General features: G+C 41.2%; 1 long non-coding RNA gene across 1 annotated transcript in view; it reads left to right on the plus strand.

Annotated features, from left to right (window-relative positions):
- The first annotated feature begins 253 nt into the window (after positions 1–253).
- The window catches only part of LOC135223629 (uncharacterized), a 59,886-nt gene continuing 43,951 nt past the window's right edge, over positions 254–16,188 (plus strand). The window contains exons 1-2 of the long non-coding RNA XR_010316547.1: positions 254–388; positions 1,805–1,933. This is a non-coding gene — a long non-coding RNA (uncharacterized LOC135223629). The remainder of the gene's footprint in view (positions 389–1,804; positions 1,934–16,188) is intronic.

Below are 16,188 nucleotides of genomic sequence, written 5' to 3' on the forward strand. Positions count from 1 at the left end.
CACCAGTCATAAGCGTAGAGCTAGTCATGATTCCTGGTTCAGCAATGTCGTGACGATGCACTAGAATTCAAGGTTCACAAATGAATGTTGCTCAGCAACGTTTACACTACTGTATTGACTTGCTCTCTTGTGGTGATTTGAGGTGTTCCACCTCTAGGCCCATGTTCTAAATTTTGCAGTTCTTTAAACAATTTGATTCATCTATGTATGATTCTCTCTGGTTTATTAAGCTTTCTTGATATCTCTCCAACAGGAACTTGCACCGAATGCAGTGCAATAATTGACTCTCGCTCTTCGAGGGATGTTACTTAGACCGATAAATGACACATTGACAGATTCCCGTGCACATAACATCAAAAGCAATAGTTAGGTCAACTGGTTCACACTGGTAGGATATCGTTTTTTTTTTTTTTTTCTTTCTTTTTTTTTTTAAATTTGATAGCATTTTGTGAGATTCCAATGTTTTCTATAAAATTTAAGAAATGGAATGGTTCAACTACCTTCAACTTAATATTGAAATGATAATTTAAGGACTATGTTTATGAGATACTACTATTGATAGGTGTCTCCTATCTATTTGGTAATGTATATCTATGGTTGTGATATGACGTTTTTTATCACTTCGTTTCGTTCATGTCAATTTTGCTATATGGAAAATAGTTTTACACAATAACATAACATAATGTTCTAAAGATATCAGTGACTGTGTTTAACGTCATTACATATGATTTCTTCCATCTTTGAAAAGAAAAATCAATAGATAAGGCATGAATCGTGCGTCAGGCAGGTGAATGAAAAATTATGAAACCCTGCCAATAGTTTTTTGGCCGACAGTACATTGTAACTGAAAAGTGTTTTAATTTACTGTATACGAATTACACCATTAATATTCGAAATAGGATATTATTTAAAGCCTGGGGCGCAGTGTTACCATGCGCATACACCACAGGTGGATGGACAGATGGAAAAAAATGGAGTATAGTGATAGGTGTCTCCTATCTATTTGGTAATGTATATCTATTGTTTGCTATAGGAAAATAGTTTTACACAATAACATAACGTAATGTTCTAAAGATATCAGTGACTGTTTTTAACGTCATTACACATGATTTCTTCCATCTTTGAAAAGAAAAATAAGATAAATAAGGCATGAATCGTGCGTCAGGCAGGTGAACGAAAAATTATGAAACTATGCCATCAGTATTTTGGCCGACAGTACCTATCGTGGTAACTATACATAATTTTATAACTGAGAGACAATACTCCAGTGCCTGGAACTTGTAACGCTGTGCTGCTCTTAAGTAAACAAGTCTCAATTGACAGCATACATGATAATCAAAACACGTACAAGAAATAACTGACCTTACAGTGGAGGATACAGTGCAGCAGCAGCTTTGACAAAATTAGCCTGTGATTTTGGGCAAAAGTGACCAGTCTTTCCATAAGACCACAATAATAATAATGAGTGAAATGAGTGTAGTTTACACAGCAGTTTTCACACTAATGGAAAACTTTCCGCGGCAGCAAATTCAGAGCGTAATGATGGTCCCGGCAATTCACTCAAGGTACTGGCCCGACTAACACTTATTTAGGGGAAAATAGGTATATTTAACCCCCTGCCCCCCCCAAAAAAAAACGGGACTCGGGAACACTGAATACTTTATCATTGGTTAAAAAGACTACTTGTTTCTCTTTTAGAGAAAATTGAATCGTGCTTATTTACTACAATTGGATATTATCTAATGATGTCACTTTGTTGGTTGGAGTTTTTTATTTTATTTTATTATTTTTTTTTTTTTTTTAGTGATGTCATTCGGAAGATGTTGTTCTCCATGACAATTAGTGAATGCGCAGCACACAAACGAACGACCAGGAGCACAGTAATATAAGTGACACGACAGAGGCAACTACATGAAGGACTTATTTTTTTTCTGTAGGTACAAATATTCAAGTTCTGTTTTCTAGACTGACAGGTCTTACCACTACTAACTTCCTTCTTTCTTAGAACATCCTTAGTATATTCTTTCAGTGTAAATACATTTTTGGTCAAACTCAGAAGCACTTACTTAGTTTTACCAAAACGTGTCTTAAGGGACAGAGACCCATATAATTTTGAGAAAATCGTGAATCTCTACTTCAGTAAGCAGATAAACTGCAATTTTTTTTTTTTTTATCAAGAAGTGTCTGGTTCTTAAGCTCTCACGCCACAAAGGCGGTTGCAGGCACTTTGTATTTTTACAATCTGTGCTTCGGTAGCCAGATAAACTGCTATTTTTTTTTAGCAAATATACTTCTGTTTGCAGATCTGTCGAAAGAAGAAATTGAATTTAGAAAAGGAAACTTAAACATACTCAGGGGAACAGTGAATTTTGGACCCCATAAACCATAGGATTACCGGGTTAGGGGTCACACACAGCTCACTTAAACGCTATTAGTTGCACGCTTTGTTCCTACACAACATACAAACCCTCGGTCCATTACAATAGGAATATGCTTACGGTGAAGTTGGACACGGCCGTTAAAACTCTTGAACAAGGTAGTTAGGTAATAACTGCCGCCCGGTTGTAAACATTCCACTTTGCTTTTGGCTGTCGTGTTTTCATGATCTCTTGCTGACTGCCGTTAATCTCGATTTTCCTGGTGGGACCATTCGTTTATTATTTTAATATGTTTTGAATATACTGTGTTTGATATATTAATAATTAATATACAAACCCACTTTTTGTGATATTAAGGGCACTACAGTATATTTGTTGTTGATTTTGACATTCATGCTTATGCTCTGAAAGAATTTTCCAGGGAAACTTCGGATGTTTGCCCTCAATTTTTTCTCTCCTGGTATTCTTCCTTCTCCTTCGCCCTCTTTGCTTGCTTGTCGGGTGAGGAGAGGATCATCGACTTCGAGAAGTCTCAACTATAGTTCCTTCTCAACCGATCATTTATTTGGGGATGAGGATCGCCCATCTTGCTCAGCCAAAGAATGGATGAGCTTACTGGGAGCACTGTCGTCCATGGAGAAATTTGTACCACCAGGAAGGTTACATACCAGAGTAATGCAATTCTTCCTGTGGGCCAGCTGGCGCCCAGACTCCTTCGTATTCAACATTACTCCCGAAATAAAAGAGGACCTTTAGTGATGGTCAGTAGAAGACAAACTGTCAATAGGAAGATAACTATACCCTATGAACCACATGCTATACTCTATGAACCCCAACCTAACATTATATTCACATGTGTCAGGTCTGGATTGGGGAGCTCTCCTCAACAATTTGGAAGTGTCAGGGAAATGGTCTACAGCTTAAAGAAAATTGCACATAAATGTCAAAGAACTGAAGGCAAAACATCTGACCCTTCAGAAATTCTCATCAGAAACCCTATAACAAACAGTCACGGTCCATTCAAACAGTATGACCGCACTAGCCTATACATCAAGAATCAAGGGGGCACCCATTTTTTTCGTTGTTCGAAACTGTCAAGGATCTCCTGACAACCATACCAACATTGTAACACGATTTATCCAAGGAAAGATGAACACTGGCGGACGGGTTAAGTCATGGCAAACAGGTTCTACCGAAGGAGTAAGTGTGCACCGACCTGTGGAAACGGTGGGGAAAGCCGTTGATAGACCTGTTTGTAACATCGAGGAACCATCGTTTTCCTCTATTCTGCACCCCAGCCTCCGGATCCGCAAGCATGGGCGACAGGTGCAATGCTGCAAGATTGATCCGGTCTAGATGTTTACACCTTCCACCCATTCAGCATAGTGAGGGATGTGTTAAAGAAATTCACGTCCCACAGCAGCACAATGATGACGCAAGTGGCTTCCTTTTGGCTGCAGAAGGAGAGGTTCCTGGATCTTCTCGGCCTCTTGGTAGACTTTACAAAAGGCTATGTTAAGTTCGGTATTTAAACATAGAGGATCGGATTTTTTGACGAATGAAGACATGGGAAACTTGATTAAGTCATTAGATACATCGAAGCAAAGGAAATCTGCAACAATCACCTGGAACTTGGATGTGGTCGTAAGGTGGCTGTCGGGAGTGCCCTCCATTCGTTCATTTTTAATGGTCGCCACTGCAGTGCTGATCTACTGTAGCTCAATCAAGCAGTTCAAGATCATAGTGTTGCCACTCGTTCTATAATTATCGTACATGTACGATAAAAACGGACTTGGTACCATGTACAATAGCATTTTCCATTATCGTACGGTTTGTACGATAATTCTAAGGTGTTGATAAGTATATAATTACAAATATAAATGGTCGGTGAACTCCTCCATGAAATAGGCTAATTTCTAAAAAAAGAAAAAAAAAATCTAGTCCGTACATGGCTTGCCGCTGCTTGTCTCCAATTGTAACGTGGTTCAAAGGCTATTGGAACAGTGGGAGGCACTGGAGCTATTTTTCTCAAAGTCCTGTCAAAGTTAAACTCTGTCCAAAAAATGCTCTCTCGTCAGAATTCAGAGAAAGAATCCCCTCCTTATTCCCTCTTGCATCTGAGCTTCGTCTGATTGTACCCCCAGATGACCACTCACTACTCCAAAAGCTGGATGATCAATGGAGAATGTTTCCCATATTGCAACATGAACTTAAACATCTCGTTAATGAGTCACCTGATAAGTAATGGGGAGAAGCGTCTCAAAAGGAGTCTAGTTTTTCAGACCTTGCCAATTTTGCTCTAACTGCTCTTTGCTTGCCGCACTCTAATGCTGAATGCGAACGAGTTCACCACTTTAAAACTAAACAAAGAAACAGACTGAAAACAAGGACAGTTAATGGGGCTCCTCTCTCTGCTCGTGGCACGTTTATCATGTTCAGCTGGTGAGTCTCCACCTATCACAATATCATCCAGATATGGATAAGCAATATCATAAGAAGCTAACAATTGGGAAATGAACTTCTTAAATATTGCAGGAGCAGAATGGATACCAAATGGTAACCGTAAATGTTTATATAGACCCAAATGTGTGTTAATTACCAAATATTTACAGTCTTCTAGAGCAACTTCCATTTGCAAATAAGCATTCTTGAGATCAAGTCTGGTATAATACTTATATCCAGACACATTAGAAATTAATTCTGACATTAGGTAATGGGAATTTAGATTCATGAAGAATTTCATTTATTTTACGAAAATCCCCACAAACCCTAAGGGATCCATTCTGCTACCTAACAGTAACAATTGGTGAGGCATATTCTGAGAATTCTACTCTTTCTATAATCTTATTTTTTTCAAGCTCTTGCAGCGTACTCTCAACATCGCTGAGTAACGTCAGTGGCACCGTGCAGACCTGAAAAACAGGAACATGACCAACTTTAGGATACAATCGAGTTTGACAGTTCTTAATAGGTTTCAAACTATCTACATTATAGTTTTCTGACCCAACAATTATGAATTCAACGTCTGAATGATTTTGCTGTTTGTATTGAAAATTTGAAACTTTGACCTTCCCAAATACTTTAATTGGCACTTAGTTATAACCCTGCAATTTAGTTCTACAGTTCAGTAATGTACAATTTAACTTCTTGAAATTATCATACTTTAATGTGGAAATAGCTAAACCGGTGTCAATTTCAAATAAAAATGGCTTATGATTCAATTGACAACTAACAACATAAGGTTGAACAGAACTCATGTTTACTATACATTTCAAATCAAGTGACTCTTTATCGTTGGATTCCTCTTCTTGGATTATAACTTTATGAGTCTTCTTCAAGCGGGGTTTCGTTGTTGGCGGCGCTCTTGTGAAAACTAACCTGAAGCTGCTGTACAAGCCTAAGAAGACAATTGTCATAACTTAATAATTTCGCTGGCTTAAGGTAGATTAAATACACACTTAGTGTAAAGTACTCACAGCTTTATTGTTTCTTCACTCCGTTACAGGTGGTATAACTTATGACTTGGGCATAGCGTTACTCTCCTGATCCTGGCTGCAATTTTTCAGATCTTGTTTACATGCCTCTCTTTGACCAGGTCCTGCCAGCATTACAAAGTAGAAAAATAGTAATGTATCTCTATATCAGGGTTGTAACAGAAGCTATATGTAGTATGTATTTTTACGTTTTACAAGCTGGCTGGCAGTAAAAGATGTAAGGGGAAAATAGGAAAAGATGGAGTGCTTATGACTTACCGTGAGTTAATAGGATTGTTATATGCTTTCGGAAGGTCGCCATGGAAACTCAGCTGATTAATCTAAATTACATTTATTTACAAAAAAATACTGACTGGCCTGAGATAAAGGCAAGGAATATAGGCCACGTGGTAAGAGCGCCATGTACTGTCTGGATCATTCCTATCATTCACAATATGAAAAGAATGGCCAAATTCAACATCTACTGCAAAGCTGGTTTCCAAATTTATAATATCCGGTAATAAAAGCGCTTGCAAGGAGACAGGAAGCACAGAATCAGCAGGGGCAATCTAGAAATGAATTCCCCAAATTACACACAACATAAAATAAAGACTTCTTGCACAATATTACAGCTAATGCACTATGGAGGGTGTTTATCTTTAATCACACACAAAGGGGAGGAACTCTAGTGCTTAATTGTAATGCTCAATGAAGATCTTAATCTTGGACAGGTCACAGGAGTGGCACGTGCTACGAGGGTGGACAAAGGATTTTTGTTAGAGGAGTGAGAAAATGGAAATTTGAAAATGAAAATAGCAAGATTTATCTTGGAGAAATAGGGCTGGTTGGAATTTGCACTTTCGAGACGTACCTTAGTCCTTAGCGGCTTGCGCATGTAGAGTGATGTCTGATGAGGGCTCCAACCAGCGATAATGAACAAAGGGCTGACCACAAGTCAGAGGCGAACATGTCTGTCCGCTATAGTATCTGGAGTCAACTGAGGGCTAGTCAGGGCATTTGCAGGGGGCCTCAGTACAAGCAAGGCCTGCGGTGTTGTCTGGAAAGATGCAAAAACACAGCCAGCAGAGTTGTGGGAAAAGAGGTCTTAAAGCTAGGACTACCTAAAGCCCACTCAGCAGCCCATATAACCCCTACGACCTGCCCTTCTTACCCTACACTAGGTCTCTAGTCGTTAACGGCTTATTTCTCCCCGTCTTTGGGGCAGACATACATGCTGATCCCAATATCGTAAAAGTGTGAGTAAAAATGGCTGCTCTTCTAGCAAATAATTCATTTTGATAATACTGGGGAGACGAGGCAATCTATAAATGTAACAGCTCCCCCTGTTAAGAAGGCATTCACTTCCTGTTGGGCGTAAAGGCCTTGGCTAATAAGTCTATCGCCTCGACTAAACAGCTCTCCTTCTCTAACTGAGGTTTTAGAGCAGCGATATGGCTAACTACAATGGCCTACCTAACTTATAGGTGGAGATGCTAAGTGTACTAACTTACTGAATTAATAATGTAGTTTCCACCTGATCCCAACTCCTTGATGAGGTGGGGGGCTTAGGGATCCACTGCTGAGAGAGTATGTCCCTTTATGCCTATGCTCTTTGCTGTGGATCCAACTGAACATTGGGACCTTTAACTCCTTTACTCCTCCTCTTTTAAATTTTCCCATTTCCCTCCTTCTTCTTTCGTTGACGACCTTGGCATAGTTTTGGACTATTGAATTGACTGCTCTTTTAATTTGATGGAGGGTGGAGTTGGACGGCATGCCACTCCACCCGTAAAACTAGAGTACCTGACGTGGTTGAGCGAGGGGAAATTTTTATGTCAAGCCATGCCCACAGTGCTGGGTCCGATCTCATGGGACTGACAACCTTTAAGGCATTGTGGGTATGGCGTATATCCAGGTGAGTGTCCTAGGGTAATTACCATTGTGTAACAGTATTGCTCCTCCCCCAGGTTGGCCTCCCTGGTGAGAGGGACCTCATCCTGGACGAAGTTTACAATTTTATTATATGGAAAATTTAAAAAAATATCCCTACGACTTCTGGCACAGATTTGGACCAATCTAACGGAAGCTCAAATCACAAAGACCAGGTTGGTATCAAAACATTAATACCATATATTAAACCAAGGAAATCTCAGTACCGTCATGACCCAACCTTGACTCACTTTGACTCCCTCTTTGGGAGTGGAAATTGGTCAAGGTTTCTAACCATGGAAGCTGAACAAAATATTTCAGCCTTGAAATTTTTACTAAACAGACATCCAACGACAGAAATGTCTTTCAGAAAAATAAAGGAGAAGACTTGGCTTATAGAAGCCACAACAAAAAGCCAGTCAGAAGACTATTTGTCTTTAAAAATTATAGATACTATTAATGTTAAAGCGGAAAAGCATGATAATATGAACAGCATTCAGGGTACCATTGTACTTCCAGATAATAATGATGAACCAATTAATGAGAAAATGCTTTTAGACTCTGAAAAAGAGATACCCCAATGTTGAAGATTGCGAGCTATATGATATTACAAGTAAAAGAGGCAGTAAACAAGTAGTAAAAATAGCAAAAATAAAATTTGAGGGTTCACAACTACCTCAAAAAATCAAAATTTTAGGCCAAAATAGAGAGTTAAGACCCTATATTCCAAAGCCACTGCAGTGTCAAAATTGCAGCAATTATGGACACAAAGAGAATTGCAGGAATGAACTGGTATGTGCTTACTGTGGATCTGCAGAACACACCACCAAATGCAAATGCGGTGAACCTAAGTGTGTAAACTGTGATCAGAATCATCATGCAAGATCCAAAGAATGCATGCATTGCATATACAACACTGGATTAAAAATGTTAAAAGAAAGAACAGGCATGTCTATAACAGAGGCTAAATTAGAATTGAAAGTGAGAGGAATTCAAGATCCTGCTAAGAAACTTACATATTCTTCTATAACAGGAACCAGTAATGAAACAAAAAAACATATAGATAGAAGTAACAAGATGCAGCAAAAAGGGTCTCAAGAAGAAGTCAGTAATATGCAGGAAAAAACTAAGATAGTAAAGAATCGGGAAACAGGTACAAATGAATTGGATAATATTCGATCAAATTCATTTGAAGTGTTAATGCATATAGAAGCACAAGAAGATACTACCACAGAGGTGGAGGGAGGAAGTTGTGATGTACCGAAAATTAAAGAAAAAAAAAAGACCTTTCGAGAGAACACCAAAAACAAAGAAACCAACTATAATTAGAGAAACATCAGTCAAACCAAAAACCAAAGATATGAAGAAAGAACAAAAACAAAATGAGAACATACCTTTATCTCCTAAAATAATAATAAAGCCTATGGATGCAGAGATCCAAAACACCAAAGAAGTGGAGGAGAACCACACCATGGATGATGGTGACTATGTCAAGGGTGATGAGATTACTCCATCACCAATAATTGGTATAACAAGAACAAACAAATCAGTAGATGTACATGACAACACATGTGGCTGCAATGATTGCTTCATTGCATTGTGCAATGATAACAAAAATATAACAAAAGATTGCTTAACAAACATTATAAAAAATTTTATGAACTATAGAAAGAAAGAGGCCACCGATTTAAACACCCATGAAAAAGGATGTATGTGTATTAAGCACTTAAAATATTATAAAGATTAACAACTGAATGTGGTAAATAAAATTTTAGAAAAAATTCAAATTGATAATAATACAAAAAAAGAAAACAAAACATGACCGATGTAACATAATATTTTCAATAGTTATATCATACAATGGAACATAAATGGTCTACAGACCAGATTACACCTGGGAGAAGTACAAAGGTTATTAAAGGCATATGAACCTATGATATTGTGTTTACAACATGTCAATAATACAATACCAACAATAGGTAAATATACCTTAATATCAACATCACAGGAAGAAGGAAATTTAGGTACAGCCATATATGTATATAACAAAGTATGTTATGACAAAGTACCAGTAAACATTGCTGACCTCCAAATATCAGGTATTAAAATTCGAATTAAAAACGATAATTCTGCAAACTGCAGAAGTGCCACATCTAATAGACTCTACCAGTCTAAATGGGGAATCTTTAGAAGATTGTGTAAGCAGACTAAAGCCTTCTTCTGAGACATCTGTGAGTGACATAGCAGACTTCCTTCTATTTTTAAGGGACTAATCATTTGGCTCCTACAATTAGGGGTTATAGAGTGATGCTTACTTCCCAGTTCAAGTATAGAATAGATCTGTCCTCGAATAGTAACCTTTCTGATCAGATTAAATCCTTCGAGACTTCCAAGTGCCCAAAGGATTCAGTGGCATGGAATCTCGACATTGTCCTTAAATGGCTTTCTAGTCTGTCCTTTGAACCTTTGCATTTGTCGTTTATGAGAAGTTTGACCAAGAAGACCTTTTTTGGTAGCCTTAGCGTTGGTGAGATGTGTAAGTGAGCTTCCCGCTATGGATGAAAAAGTTGGCTCCTCACAAGGAGATGCAGTTTGCTCCTTGTTGCTAAGCTTTCTTGCTGAGAACAAGAATCTATTCCATCCTAGAGGAAAGACTCTTATGCCCTGTGCGGGCACTAAGATATTACCTCCACAGAAAGCAGAAAATAAGAGGGCAGTCTTCCCGTTTGTGGTGCTCAGTTAAAAATCCCTCTCGTCCTCTCTCAAAAAATGCTATCCCTTTCTTTTTTAAAGTTAATTATTGAAGCTCATTCTCAAGCTAAAGATTTGGATTTCCCCTGCCTGAAAGTCAAGGTGTATGAAGTTCGAGTGGTAACAAATTCCCTGGCATTCCGTCACAACTTATCGCTTTCCGCTATCCTTCAAAATACCTTTTGGAGGTCTAAATCAGTTATTGCAACACCAGAATTAGTCCTGGTTACTGACCAGCCCGAACTACATCCTCACAGAACTTACCCATCAATTGGGTAATTAACTGACAGTGTTACCAATGTTGTAGGTAAACTGTCATCTGAGTTACCTGTGAATGGTTGGCAACACTGCTGTATGTACCGGCTGCCCTTGGCCTACCGTTCAATTGCTTACAGTTCTCTCGACGGTCTAGGCGTATCCCGTCGCTAGCGAACTTTTTTGGTCTCATTAGCCCGACTTTCTCAGCTTTGCAGTGGATGAGTTTGATTGATGACTTTGGATTTATTTTGGATTACCCCATTGGATTGACTCTTGGATTTGATGATGGAAAAACTTCAAAAGGAATCTCAGCTGGCCAGTTTCCCTAAGCCTTCTCCTACAACCATGCCTTCGAATAACCTGCTGCCGGAGATGTCAGAGCTCCTCGTTCCTGCAACTCATGCAAGGGAAGGATGAGGACCCTCTAAAATGACAGACATTCTCTATGTATAAGCTGCAGAAAGGTGCAATGTAATCTTAGGCAGAGGTGTGACGAATGTAGGGATTGGTGAATCAATCATATGGAGGATTACCTCAAACATAAACAGTCCTTAGCTTCAAAAAGCAAGCTTAAGGTAGAGATGTTAGGAAACTAAAAGATAAACTTTCAGCAAGTATGACGAGTTTGTTTGCAAGCTTTATAAGTAAATTGAGTTAGACCAAAGAGTAGTAGTTTAGGGGATACTAATCGTTCTGTTTCAGTACCCCTGCCTGTTCCAGAATCTGCCAGCCCCTCTGGCACAGAGCAGGCAGTGTTAGTAGCAGATTCCACCTCTTCCCCTCATGGTGTAAGTTCTGAAGTAGAGTTAGCTCTAGGTCAGGCTCAGATGTGTAGAGATAGCAAGTTAGGTGTGCAGGAAATTAAGTTGCAAGGGGCAGGCTCCCTTGCGTTCTACTTTGGATCAAAATTCGGTTTGGGTGGTTTCTCCTTTGAACCCTTTGAATGTATTGTTTCCAGCATCTAGGCGTCATCAGGAGACGTCTAAACCCACAGTTGCGGTGGAGTTTGATTCAGTGTCGGTTTTAGATTTTCAGGAGGAGGTGCCTTCTCCTTCGAAGGTCCTCTTTCCTTGTGTTGGAACAGGGTCGTTCTTTCAGTATTGGTAATGCTGACGATCAGTCCCTTAATTTGGCAGAATATAATGCTAATTTCGTTGGTCTATCTCAAGGGTATAGATTATTGGTAAGACAGTGGTTTCCATCTTGGGTTTCCCAATATAATGGACATCTTCTGAGGAATTTCCCTGAATTTTCAAATGAGTTTTTTTATTATCAGGGCAGTCGTGATTCAGTCTATTTTCTCTCCCTCAAAAAGATGGTTTCTTCTTCTCCTCAATCCTCTTCTGCTCCTTCCATTTCTATTCCAACCTTACATTCCAAATCTCCCTCTAAATTCTCCTCATATTTCCGTTTCAGCCACTGCTTCGGTGTCAGTTTCAGAGGTTCCCTTACACATCTATCTAGTCTTCCTTCGCCCGGTTCCTTTGCTTCGGGCCAAGAAATTGCACAGACTTCAACCTGTTCCCAGGTGGTGGGAGAAGCTTCCACAAAGCCGCTTTTGAGCCAGTTAATAGATGTGGGTTGTAAGATTCTGGCCGCAAAGCATGTGGGGTCAGTTCTAGGTGACACTTTTGCTCCATCACCTAATGTTTCGATTCCGATGGTATCCGCTTTTCTGCCCCCATTTTGGGCAGAAGGTATTGAGCTTGCGGCTGCTATGGCAGTTTCAGCAGATCATAGTTTGTCGTTGGGTGCACCTGTAAGTATGGGTACATCGAGCCTATCTTCCACCACCTATTCAACCTTGGCGGTTGGTGCTCCGTTGGTGGCACAGAGTGTGGCTTCTTCACGTTTTCATTCTCCTTTGACTTCTTTCTCAACTTTTCCTGAGGTTCTGGCTGTTCATTTGTCTAAAGCAGGTGGTGCTGGTTGGGTGTGGTTTCGGGTCTTCCGGGGTAAGTACTCCCTCCACATTTATGGATGTTTCATCGGCTTCGGGTCTTCGTCCGAGTGGGACACTGTTTCAACCGAGAACAGGTGGTTCAGGTCACAGGTGCGAATCCTGGGCACCAATTGGTGTTGGATGCAGGTATTGCATCACAGTCGTTGTATGGGAGAGGTTCGGCTCAGCCAGGATTGACTAGGGTACCGGTTGCGCAATCATATCTCAGAGGCGGAAGGGTTGCGCAACTAGGCGTTTTGCCACTTTGGTGCTGCAGTCACAGGTGTACTAGGGTTAGGTTCTGCACACCCATTGGTGGGGAGTGCGTTGGAGATAGTTGTTTTTCCTTCACAGTTTGGTGATGATGCTTTTGTGCAACCTTTGGAGATTGGCTCCGGTGTAGGTATGGATACATTATGTAAGGTATCGATGTATTCGGAGGTATTGGGTTCCTCTTCTTTGGGGTTAGGTTCTCCTGGTGGTCACCCTGTCTCTTTTCATGCTTTGGCCTTACCGGACAATCCGGATGCAGAAGGTTTTGTAGAGGAGGAAGAACAAGTTCAGGAAGTTGCCTTTCCTAAGGCTACTTCAAATGAATACAAGCGTATGATAGAATTCATTCACTTACTATATCCACAATCAAAAGCTCCTGAAGAACCGGTACAGCCCGATCAGGCAATGTTTGAAACATTGTATTCTTTAAAACCTGTGGTTCCTCAAACATCTAATAAGTTATTTTGGTTCGGTCGTGTCGAGCAGGCTTTGAACGAGGCAGACACCAGGTTGGCTGCGCTCATTGGTTCAGGTAAGCAGGATTCAACCTTACTTCCTATTTGGAAGGGGTTGTACAGTGTGGCCGGTAACCCTTTGGCCGGTAACAGTGCCTCTGAACGAATCGGTGGAGGCACTTCTGTCTAGAGTTCCTTCATCATCTAGGCTAGTAGCGGTTTCCTTGCGGAAGTTTAATCTGGAAAATGCGTTCCATCTTCAGTCAGAAAGAAGCATTATCACAATCTATATGGAAGTTATCTGGCCTAATGGGTTTCTTGAAATGGGACGGGTATGTGCCATTGGATCTGGTTTTATTTAACAATCTAATAACTTCGCTGTCAATGGGGTTGGTGTATCAGGCTAATGTCTCTGCTGGGTGTACTATGTTCTTCAAGAAGAGGAGGAGAAACTTATATCTAAGTCATCTGGCCCCCTCATTTCCGGACATCAATAAGAAGGCTCTGTCATGGGTTCCCATTGCACTCAGCGATACCATGTTCAAGGAGGAGGATGTGTCAGCGATGGTAAACTTCGTTTCCTCGACTTCAGCTGTAGAGTTGCAACAAGCGATGATCTGGGTTGCGGCTAAAGTTATTAGATCTCCCTGAAGTTCTGGAATGCCTTCCCCAGGGAAAGATTTTTGCAAGTAGGAGACATTTCCCTCGTCTGTACAAATAGGAGGTTGTGTCTCCCACTTGGCACACATCTGGGAGGAGTGGGGAGCAGAGAGTTGGGTGGTCGAGGTTTTGAGGATCGGGCACAGGGTCCCTTTCCTTGCGCCTCATCTGTCCAGCTCAGTGGTGTATCTTCCCAGTTATTCCCCGTCGTCTATCAGAGGGATAGCTTTGGCAAAGGAGATTCGTTCCTTGTTAGAGAAGGGAGCAATAGAACCCACTCCCATATCTCTGGGTTATTACAGTCAGATGTTTGTTACAGCCAAAGCGGGAGGATCTTTGAGACTCATAGGCCTTTCGGGGCTCGACCGCTTTGTTGTTCCAACAAAGTTTTATTTGGAAACTTCTCATTCGGTGCTGAGGTCAGTCCGGAGAGAAGACTGGGTGGTTACGGTGGACCTCAAGGACGCTCATCTCCAGATTCCAATAAATCAGGAATCTCAGAAGTTCCTTCAGTTCTCGGGTCTATCAGGAACATTCCAGTTCAAAGTTCTCTGCTTTGGTGTGACCACCAATGTGTGGGGCAGACGTGTTGGAGGTGTCTCTTGCGTTTCTTCACAGATAAGAAGGGTTTTTCGCCCTTGGTGATTATACCTTTTATAGTAAGCAATGTGTTAATAGTGTCTCCACGTAATACCCGGCATGTAAGCCGGAGAGTGTTGTGCAATTGCAGATATTCTAATATTCTTTCTGCTCCAATCAGTGCCTTAGAAATCTTTCAAATCACAGCTACTCGAGGCCTATTGGTCCTGGAAAATGGGTAAAAGAATGTAGTGTATGTGTTAGTGCTTGGCCCTTCTCTTACCACAAAAATGTCATCCGACCAACCTCCAACCGTTGCGCAAGTGACCCTGGCACCTACTGGTGCCTGTGCCCCACACACAAGTTCCGTACTCGCAAACAATTGTCTTTACTATATACAATACCGATCGAACCGTTCCGACGTCGAGTCCGCTATACAATCTGTCAGTGATGCCTTCTCCGATGAGGAAATCAACGTTGCATATACGAAATGCAAAGATCTGATACCAGAGAGCATTCTCAAGGAGCGATCCACGAAGAACTTGTCATCTCACAAGAAAATATCATATATCACTAAGTGGCAGAGGACCTGCTCGGTGGAAATCTACGCCGATGACCCTTACAATCTGCCTCCAAAGGGGCCTGCTGACCTAAGCCTACCTGCGGTGTACCACACGGCAGAAAATGCCTTCCAAACAGCAAAATCCCTCTCAGAAATAATGGGAAAAAACTCAGAAAAAATCGAGGAGACAAATGATAAATTATCAAGAATCTGGGACGTGATCAAAGGACTACAGGAATCCCTAGACAGTCTTAAAACGGGGGAAACAAATAATCTCACACGGATCTGGGATGCGATCAAAGGAGTGCAGGGATCGATAGACAATCGCACAGATAGCCACCAGACTCCTATGAATGCGGCATCCAGTTTTTCCTCGCCTCCCAGCAACACGGAAGTGCCCCCTTCACCTGTAGGCCGTTCTGAGGGGACTGTTGGTCTCCCAACCTCCCCTCCCTCCCCAGTGCCTCCGGTGGAAGATAGACCTCCGGTGATGATTACCAGCCCTCGTGATCCTCCCCACCCTATCTCTCCCCCCCAACCCCCCATCGTAGATGCAGATGAGAGTGATCTTGAGGGTTCTGGCGGCTGGCAGATACAAACAAGCAGAAAGAAGTGAAGAACCTCACGTTTGGCCACTGGACCGGAGCCCAACATTCGTGTTTCACCTCGCCCGACACCTGAGAAGAGATGTCACGTAGCAATTCACAATCTGCACTCATCGGTGACACTAGACGCCATAGTGGAGAGAGTCAAGTTTCTCACCGGCTCTGACCCACTTATCTCTCACGAACTCCCATGTAGAAGTAAACATAAAGTGGCTTACAGGATTACCTGTCTATTTCAACACCACGACGTTCTTAAAGGCGAGAATTTCGGTCCTAATATATTAGTTTCAAGATATAACCTAATCCGGGACCAACCACCCCCA

Source organism: Macrobrachium nipponense, chromosome 10 (assembly GCF_015104395.2).
Source record: "Macrobrachium nipponense isolate FS-2020 chromosome 10, ASM1510439v2, whole genome shotgun sequence".
NCBI lineage: Eukaryota > Metazoa > Arthropoda > Malacostraca > Decapoda > Palaemonidae > Macrobrachium > Macrobrachium nipponense.